At 33.8% G+C, this 10,382-nt stretch overlaps 1 pseudogene; it reads left to right on the top strand.

Moving 5' to 3' along the window:
- Window positions 1–3,507: 3,507 nt before the first annotated feature.
- On the top strand, window positions 3,508–6,267 carry LOC113735867 (uncharacterized; annotated as a pseudogene).
- Window positions 6,268–10,382: the final 4,115 nt, after the last annotated feature.

The raw sequence follows: 10,382 nt of genomic DNA, 5'->3' as shown, positions 1-10,382 counted from the left end.
TATACTTAGGAGAGTTTTATAGTAAACTAAGCGACATACAATCTAAACGACAAAAGATGTTGTAATATAATTAGATCTCAAAACTGGGTGGAATTTTTTTGGTTTTATGACGTTGCGTGACTGTTTGGTTAGTGTGGATTAACGTCGAAAATGTGCAGAATTTCTGCCGCTGCTTCAGAGTAAATCAATAACGTGTTGGAAGACTTTGGATCAAGTTTATTAGGGAAAACCGAAGACTTTGCGAATTGTAGCAAATCAATCTTTTTGCATCTTAGAAACACTAAATCAGGAAAATCTTGAACTTTGTCTCAAACATCATCTCGCCTACGAATTCCTTCTTATATAGAGTGACTTTCGGATGCAAGCAATCTTATTTGTTAAATAATGCAACTTAGTTGTCAATCTTTAATTTTTTTTTAGTTTGAATAAACAAAAAATTAAAGTCAAAGTGACAATCGGAGACCTCCATGTGGGCTTTGATTAGATAATTAGATTCATGAATGCCAACTAAATCTTCTCTGGTAATGTAGGGTCTTTGATCTATGGTCATGAATGCTCATCAAATTTCCTCTAGCAATGCCAAACTGAATGTTGCTGCGTGTTACATCCCTTTCGCAGCCAATTGTTCTTTGAAAGATTGGGGATTGGTCAATACTCAAAATAAAAATGTTAATATCTCCCTAAGAACATCTCCAAAATTTAACGAAAATATAGAATGAAATTATCCCTCATATTAGTATACTCCCTCTGTCTCAATATAGCAGTCGTTTTTGGTGAATCCAACTTTTATGGAGGCATAGAAATAATTATATTTAGATGAGGAGGCATTGATGAATTCACATATATACCCTTTGAACTCAAAAGATTTTCTTTTTAAATGTGCGTTGAAATTTTAAAAGTTGCTCTTTTAAATGATAAGACCGGAAAGCTTGTATTAAATTTGAAATAGTAACATTTATTTTGGGACATTAATAAAGTAGAAATAATGGAAGGGAATTAGAGCTGACAGTGCTGTGATGCACTAGCATAAAGTACAAGCTGTCAAAAACCTGTATCAATTTTCTTCACTCTAAAGTAATCCCAGCTACACAAAAGGGTTTCGTACAAATACAACATTTCTTCTTAAATTTGTTCAAGCTAATTACGGGCAGACCATCCGAGGTTCAGTTTGAAATTCAATTTCACTTGTTCAAGAATGGGAGAAGACAATTTATATCAAGTCAATGAGAAATCTTTATATGGAACCTAATACTTTTCAATGACAGATCATTTATTCCTTGCTTACATGTCATTACAAAACCCATTTCTCGGATGCAGCTTGTAAATTCTTATATCAATAAGCAAACTCATTGTATTTTTATATATAACAGAAAAAACAGCTTTCTTGAGGTTAAGGCTTCATTAGTTTGGGAAAGAAAAGAATATGTTGTCTTACAAGCTTAATTGTACAGAAGCATACTGCTTCAACGTCTGAGTTTTGGCATGGAACCAATTATTCCTACATTGAAATTATAGGCTCAGTTTGGATTGAGAGATTTGACGAAAGATTTGAAATCCTTTCAAATCATTCTAATTGTTTAGATTATTTAAGAAGTATTTGAATTTGTGAATCACGAATTATAATAGTGTTTAAAATGTATTTCGATTAATTGATAAATTATAAATTCAAACGCTTATTAAATAACCTAAACTACTATAGCGATTAGGGTAGATTTCAAATCTTTCATTAAATTCCTTAATTAAGTAGAATGATACATATATGTGTGTGTGTGTTTTTTTTTTAAGGCAAAAACTACTTTTTATTGAATAAGCAGAGAATGGTCCATAGCAGCAACAACTGGACTATAAAAAAAAATAAAGTGTCTAATTATAGATCAATTGCAATCTAAGTCTCAAAGTCTATACAAGACTATTAAGATAAACAAAATATGTGCTGATCAAAATTCCATTCAATGCTAAACTCCCAGTTCTATTGTCTGTATTTTGTTTACTTGACTCAACATTAATCTTTGTCATAAACCAATCCTACAAGTCACAGCTGCCTAAAATTGCCACTATTGCACGATCTAGACAATTTCTTCCATGTGTGTAGTCATATTTTGTCTTGAGTCCATTGACTCCTAAAACAAGGAGAAGAAGAAAAACTAGAGCCCATAGCCATAGGATTAGTGAAGATCAATTCAATTTCTTCAACTTCAATCAAGACATATCATCAGCACCAGGTGGCAAGATTAATTAGTAAGAGTCAGGGTCTCATTATCCATAGAATAGGGCCAGCTTTGTCAGGTGGAGAGTTTGATTTGGTCAATGTATAACGTAATGAACTAAGTTGTCAATCATCAACTAGGTAATTTCTCATTGAAACTCCAAGATTTAGAGATTTTGATTTCAAATCCATCTTTTCCTTTCCCGCTTCTTAATTCTCACATTCTCGCTGTTAGAAAAAAAAATTTAAAATTAGATAATTTCTCTACTAGCATTATAGGTGGACATGAGATTGATAAGAATCAAAGGTTCCTAACCAATTACATTCTTGTCATATTGTTCCTACTTGTTCCTTGAAAAAATGTCATTCCGATACAATTCATGGATTCAAGTCTTTACACTAGAGATTACAACGGAGATAATGCGTGGAATGTGCTTTGTATTACTTACAAAGATATATTTTGGTGAAGGCCAATGCTTCCAACTAATGAACATGACATCCTAAAATTTGCTGCAAGCAATTTAATTGAACTTGACCATTATCCCTGCTTTACCATTTCATCATCAGACTTGCGCATCACACAATCCACGTCAAAGTTGATCAAGGCTTAAGCAATAGAAACGTACTAATCAAAATAGTAAAATTCAAGCTCTGAATTTTTGCTAAAAATTGATCACGGGATTATGATCTCTAAGAAAATTTTTTGTAAAGCTAGACGTTCTCTATATAAATTTCACTATAGTTTACGTATGGATTTTTTTTTTTTTTTAGGTTAATGGAATGGATATTAATGGCGGCTTTATTTACCTTCGTTCCCTTTTTTTAGTTAAAATAAAGGAGGCTTTTGATTCTTAAAAGATTGACCAACCAATCAAGAAACTTCATAAATGGAAGCAGCTCAGCAAAACTAAGGTATAGAAAGAGACTTGCCTAGCAAAGACAATCTGTAGCAAGGCTGAAAGAAAGTTAAATCCAAAAACAAAAGCAAACTACTTAATAAATACCTAGAAAAAGAGATTTGGCGGAAGGCAAAGCAACTTCCTTTCTTTTTCCTCCAAATTTCACCCGCTTAATACTTGAAGCCCAAGTTCATTTCCCTTCGATTGTTATATAAACACCGGTTCAAAAGCTCTCGTCTTCACAGCCATCAGGATCAAGAATCAAGAACTTCACATTCTTAAACTCCATCCTACAGATCCCATTTCCATTTTCAATTCAACCTCCAAACACACCAAATTGATCGAATAAGAAGAATTCGCTTTACTTTTGTAAATGCTTTATTAATAGAAGTCAATGGTGAATCCTGCAACGTCAATGGGTAGTGAAGGAAGCATCCATCTGCAGATATCTGAGCTCAAAGCAAGGAGTAGCAAAGCAGGCAGTTCAGGTCCAAGTCCAGCAACAATCTTAAAACCTCAAAGCCCTATTGAGACAACGAACACTAATAGCAAAGGCAGTTCAGTGTCTCCACCAAGGCTGCCACAACCAATCCATGCACCAGAAAAGAAGTTGACCCTTTTTGCTCTGAGGCTTGCTGTGTTGGAAAAAGCGGCAACTAAATTGGGAACTCTTGGTTTCATATGGGCTACAGTTGTTCTTCTTGGTGGTTTTGCCATCGATTTGGACAAAACAGATTTTTGGTTCATAACCATTATCTGGTAATTGAGGGGACAAGGATATTTAGCAGGAGTCATGAGCTTGAATGGCAACACCGAGCTACACGGGCCCTTGCTGATGTTGGAAATAGTGGCTTCCACGCAATGAGATCAAGCTCACGATCTATCATCAAAACTGTCAGGGAAATTTTTAGGCCTATTGCTGCTGTTGGAAATCGGAGCAGGGAAACTACTACAGAAAGCATCCATCAGTCAAGCCGAAAAAACTTGCATCGCAAGAAGATGCCAACTCAAACATGGGATAGCTCAGAGGTTCCTCTCATTCCATATGCTCCATGGGTGTTCATATCAAGACATATCAGTAAAGTGTTGTATTGGCTGCAACTTGTCTCTGCTACTGCTTGTGTGGTACTCTCCCTGATGAAGCTTATCAAGCGAAACTTTGGCGATGTGAACAAAGGAGATAAAGAAGGGAGGAACACGAGTGCAGCTTTGATTATATTCTATTCATTAGCTTTGGCAGAAGCATTGTTGTTTCTCCTGGAGAAAGCCTATTTGGAGTGGAATGTTATCTTTCACAAAATATTTGATGAGGTGAACAAGGAGTGTGAGTTGGAGCCATCAGGTATATTTGCAATTAGAAGGTTTTTCTATGATGCATATTCAAACTGTGTTTATGGAAGCATTTTTGATGGCCTGAAAATGGATATGGTTTCGTTTGCAATGGATCTCTTGGCCTCAAACTCCCCCCATGAACAGCTCATGGGGGCTCAAATTCTAGAAACATTTTCAAAAAGCAAGCGCTTTTCTGATGATACCCTTCAAAAGATTGGAGTAAACTTACTGGTAATGGAACGGTTAGTAGAAATGTTGAACTGGAAAGATCCTCGAGAAGAAGAGATCAGAAAATCAGCAGCACAAATTGTAGCACATCTTGCTGGTAAAAAGAGGAATTCTCTTCGGGTAGCTGGTATACCAGGTGCAATGGAATCAATATCATCCTTGCTCCACATCAGCAGGAGCTTTGCTGATGCAGCTGATGAAATACCAGAAAAGAGAATCATCTTCGATGATGAACGTTATAGTTTCTGGACATTTAACAACCTGGGACTCACAATTTTGAAGAAGCTTGCTCGCGACCATGACAATTGTGGGAAGATAGGGAATACAAGAGGCCTCCTGCCGAAAATCATAGATTGCACACATGCAGGAGATAGGCTTCTGACACATGAGGCAGCAACAACCTCACAGATTTTAACAGTAAAACGATCTCTGCAGGTGGTAAAGATGTTGTCCTGCACTACTGGTGCCACAGGCAAACAGCTCAGGAGAGAAATTTCAGAGATAGTTATCACAATCAGCAATATCAGAGACATATTGAGGTATGGGGAGAAGCATCCAACACTGCAAAAGTTGGGAATAGACATTCTAAGAAATCTGGGAATGGAAGAGGACGCAACAGAGAGGATTGGAGGCACAGGTGGACTCCTCAAGGAGTTGTTCAACATCATCTTCAAGCAGGTGACAAATGAAAAGCACAAGGATGTAAAAATTGCAGCAGGAGCAGCACTGTCAATGCTGGCATTTGAAAGCAAAAGTAATTGCTTGCGCATATTGAAATTAAATGTGACTGGAAAACTTGTTGAAGCGTTAGAAGATCCAATACTTCGAATTAATGCAGGCAGAATTCTACGAAACTTATGTGCATTTGGCGGAGAAGACAGCTTTGATCAACTAAAGGACCTTATTGTTGCAGGACCAACGGTAAATTGTACTAACTACATTGCAAGAGCCTTTTCTTTCCGTTTTCTTGTTATATGCTGTGTCTATGTTGTAATGAATGGAAACAACATTGAGTAATCATCGCATTTCCCCATGCAGGTCCTTCAGGCAATCATGACAGAAGAAGCCAAGTTGCAGGAAGTAATGATTGGATTAGCGGCTCGTATTTTCAAGTTTATGACATCACGGGAATCAAGCATTGTGTTTCAGAAAGCAGGCATCCAAGAAGCTGAAGTGGCTAATAAACTTGTGGAGACTCTGAAGCAATATCGGTATCCTTCCATCAAGTTTCCACGAATGAGGAGGTTTGTTTTAGAATTAGCAATGGGGATGATGAAAGATAAAAAAACAAACATCCAAATTTTCAAGAGTTTAGAGATGGAAGTGCAGCTGGAACACATGATGAACACTATTACCGATATTGAGAGCTTCAATATTTTCTCTGGGACTGTGGGGCTGAGCCGGCATAGAACAACAATTCATTCACTTGTTGAAACTGTGATGCAGCTGCTGGCAGATGGTTAAAATTGCCATCCGGAGCATGGATTTTGTAAAACAAGCATCATATGTTGAATCTCTTGTATATGTACATAAAAGTTTCATAGAATAGAGAGATTCTTTTTCTCCAAAATAATAAACAAATTATTCCTATCTCTTAATCCACTTTTCAAGCAGTTGTTCGTCAAGAAACGTCAATCTTACATAATATTCCATAGGTTGTGATACATTTCGTAGATCGTTTTGCCTATGCGTGCCTAGAGTGACTAGCAGAATAGAAAAAAGCACTGCTAACTATGAAAACAAAGAAATTAAGCACGACCCACTCAATTCTTTGCATCATTGTGGATAGGCGGGACCCGAGTTAATAGCATCATAAACAGAACTATCATCATTAGATCTAACCAAGCTGCAAGCATAATATTATACAGTATCACACTAAAGGAAGTCGTGTTTCTCTCTGGAATTCTCCATCCTCTCAATGACATTAACTCCTGTCGATGTACTTGTGACACATGAAGACCGTATATCATATTCCAAGTTACAAATTTAATTAGATCAGAATTTGGGCAAAAGAAAACAAAGCTATGACCTTAAGCTTACATGACTTTCACCAGAAATAAGAACGTGGAAATAAAACCGTAAGAAAGAGAGCACAAATATATATATATAGACACACACATACATGCATACTTTTTGAATATAGCAAGTTATAGGCTAGCACTTTTTGCATCAAAGCTAGTTAATGACATAGATTGGGAAGGTGACTTTCCATGTTGGCTGATAGAAGCCAATAGATTAGATAATAGATTAGATAAACGGGCTGTTGCCCCTTTTGTAAGTACTCCTTGTTGTATCAAGTGTTAATATCTATAAAAACTAATATTGTTTGTAGAAAAAAAAACATACATGCATACATATACATGTGCGCACGTGCGCGCGCGCACACACATGAGTTTTACTGTTAGTGATTATTTATATTAATGTTTGGTAAAAATTATCATCTATTAAATCCAAAATTTTTATGACGATTATTAAAAAATAAATTAACAACAAAATTACGGAAGCATGCCTGAATTCATGTTGATAAACTAGTACTTGAATCCTTGAAGATTTTGGGATAGCCTTTCAAGTCAACATGTAATTGTTATTCCCTTGAAAAAAACTCTTTAATTTCTCTTTGGTGTCTTTCCTGACAGTGGGATATCAGAAAAGAGCTATTTTGTGATACTAGAAAATACTACAATAAGAATACGTGTGATTTGGAAACCATAACCTTATTTATAGACAACTTTTTTGTTACCTTTTGTATTCCTATTTCAACCCACCATAGAAATAGAAATTATCTTTAAATCTCTAGATATTAAAGGCCACATCCTATTAGATACATTAAATTTCAAATTATAATTAATCACTTTAATTAAATTTAGCCTTACTTGATAGTTTGCAACACATAATTATTCACATATAAATCCAACAAATCATTATAAAAACAAAACACTAGGTATAGATGAGTCTAATTAAACAAAATCCATACATTCTCAAATTAAACAACATAGATGAGTCTAATTTTACTAGATTTAAAAAAAAACAAAGTATTACAAACTAACTTAGCGAAAACAAAAGAAACACGACCCAAACATCCAAATTTTTACTCCAAAATCATCGTCATCTCATCTCTATTGCCCATCATACTCTTCATTGCCACCAATGGAACCTCTATGTTAAAATTATTCAGATATTCATCTCCCTCAACTTTGCCATCATCTTCACCATTTAAAAAGTGTAATAACGAACTATTAAAGGAAGAAATTGAAAACAAAATAGGAGTAAGAAATGGCAGTAATTGGATGATCAGAGGCTATAGGAGAGGGGAAGAGAGTGTGCAATTCGAGGGTTTTTTCGTCGGTTTTACTCTTTCTAATTTTCACTATAGTTCTATTCCCTGCTCACGTTTCCTTTTAGGCAATCAAACTGCTTTGGTTTGGGATGAAGATTATATTTCAAAATTAATCAGTAGCTGAATCTCTTTAAGAACATTCTTTGTTGAAATTTATTGGTCTAGGTTTATTTTATATCGAGTTTGCCTAAGGGTGCCTTTTTATTCCAGAAGTTAAGTGTAGGCGAGAAAGTGTATCCAACAAGCCGGGTAATAAACAGGAATAGAGCATTAACATTGTAAATTATGTGTATTAATTAGTTCTCTGAGGACACTCTCCAGATTTTTCTTTTTATACACTTCAAGCATCAATGACTTTACGAGTAACTGTATTAATTCTTACCCGATGATCACTTGGATGGAAAAAGTCAATCAACCTGAAGAGATAGTAATTCGAAGGGAAAGGATTGAGAAAAAGGAAACAGGAAAAGAAAATATATCTGTGTGTGAAATGTAAACTATTTGTAAATTAGGTTATTTTTTATTTACACTAGTAATAATTAATTGATAATGAGTTATATCATTTTTTAATTTTTTGCATTAATCAAACAGCTCATTGAATTCCCTTTAAAATATATGAAATATAAATTATTTGTAAATTAAGCTTTTTATGATTTTTTAACAAGTGCTTGGACACTTGTTAAGACACTTAAATCATACATAAATTACTATGTGAATGCACACAGTAACAATTGTTATCCTCTTCTCAAACTTCTCTCTACTTTTTCTCTTTTCGAAAACCTTCCATTAGGGAGGGAGACTCTATTCTTAGTGAGAGTCTACTTAAGTTTTCTAATAAAGTTTCTCCTAAGTTTTCCCAGGGTTCATTTGATAAAACTGAAGTTTGAAAACTGAAATCTAAATCCATTAAATTATTGAATTATTAAGTACTAAATCTGATACATTTGAGCACATATTACATTTAATGATAGTGAATAGCTTATCACTTAATTTGGAGGCAAGTTTTGTCCAGAAAATTTAACGCCACTTAATTAATTTAGATATTCTATTTTTTGTTATCAAACGCATCTAAATATAAATCCTTCTCTTCTCCTTCTCTCTTTCTTCTTTCTAAAAAAAACTCTCTTACTAAAATTCCCTTCAACTCTCCCATGGGAGAGAGATCAGATTATTCTGACCTTTCCCCATGAAAGGAACCCTCTCTATAGTTTCTTTTCATTTGTGTGGATAGTGAGAGTTTTTTCTCTCCTTAGGGTTGTCTAGCAAAAGTTTTCTTTGCTTCTAAATTTTTTAGTGAGAGTTTTATTCTCTCTAGAGATTCCTAGTGAGAGTTTTTGATAATTTTTCCATTTTTCTTTTATTAGAACTGTTTTTTTTTTTTTTGAGATTTTGATTATCAAATCTAAAATTCTCTTGGATCTATTCAATAGATCTCACTATAATATCTGGACTTGAAGCAGTTAATCAGTAGATCTGACGATTGAAAATATGCACAGATGTCCATGGAGTTATAATTATTTTATCTCATCTTTTTAATTTGGAGTTTAACTATGTAATTTTTATTGTTCTTTAGATCTGGAGTGTCCTTTCTTCATTTCTTCTTTGATATCTGTATATGTTTGACGATGTAATTTCTACCATTAGTACAGATTTTAATGAAGTTATGATATTTTATCAAAAGAATAAATTAAAATCTGAATTCATTAAATTTAAGTGTTGAACTGTGTTACCAAATGGGACCTTAGTAAGAGTTTTCCTATTTCTTCTAGGGATTCTTATGGAGATTTTTTTTCTTATTTTATTGTCAAATCTAAATTTATTTCATATATGGATGTTAGATATGAATTTTTTTTTAAATTTTGGATCGATTTCAATAGATCTCATTATCATTATTGGAGTTTCAAACCGTTAATTAGTAGATCTAACAATTTCAACATGCAAAGAAGGGAGATGTAACAATTTATCTATTAGAAGATAATTTTGAAAATTTTTATATTTTTCATATCTATTGTATCTATTAAATTGCAAATCTATAATTTTAGTGCATATTTAATTTGCTATTAGGGTGGTTATATAAATCAAATTGTGCTAAATTATTTCCAATAATCTATTAATAAAATTTGCTTTTTATCAAATTGAAGGGGCAGGACCCATTGAGTTCACAAGAATCATACGTTTTTTTTTATCTAAATGACAAAATAGATTTCCCTTTCTGCTGTTTCAAAAACTTTATTTCTTTTATCTAATGATGTTTTTGAAAAATGAACTTTATTAAGTGATTCAAAAGACTCTCCCTTGGACAATATCTATCTGTACTTTCATTTCAAAGTTAGCAAAAAGAAGGAATCACTCAATTTTTTGGATAATAGAATATATAATT

This window comes from Coffea arabica, chromosome 3c (assembly GCF_036785885.1).
Source record: "Coffea arabica cultivar ET-39 chromosome 3c, Coffea Arabica ET-39 HiFi, whole genome shotgun sequence".
Classification (NCBI taxonomy): Eukaryota; Viridiplantae; Streptophyta; class Magnoliopsida; order Gentianales; family Rubiaceae; genus Coffea; species Coffea arabica.
Note: the sequence above shows the minus strand (reverse complement) of the source record. Positions and strands in the feature narration are given on the sequence as shown.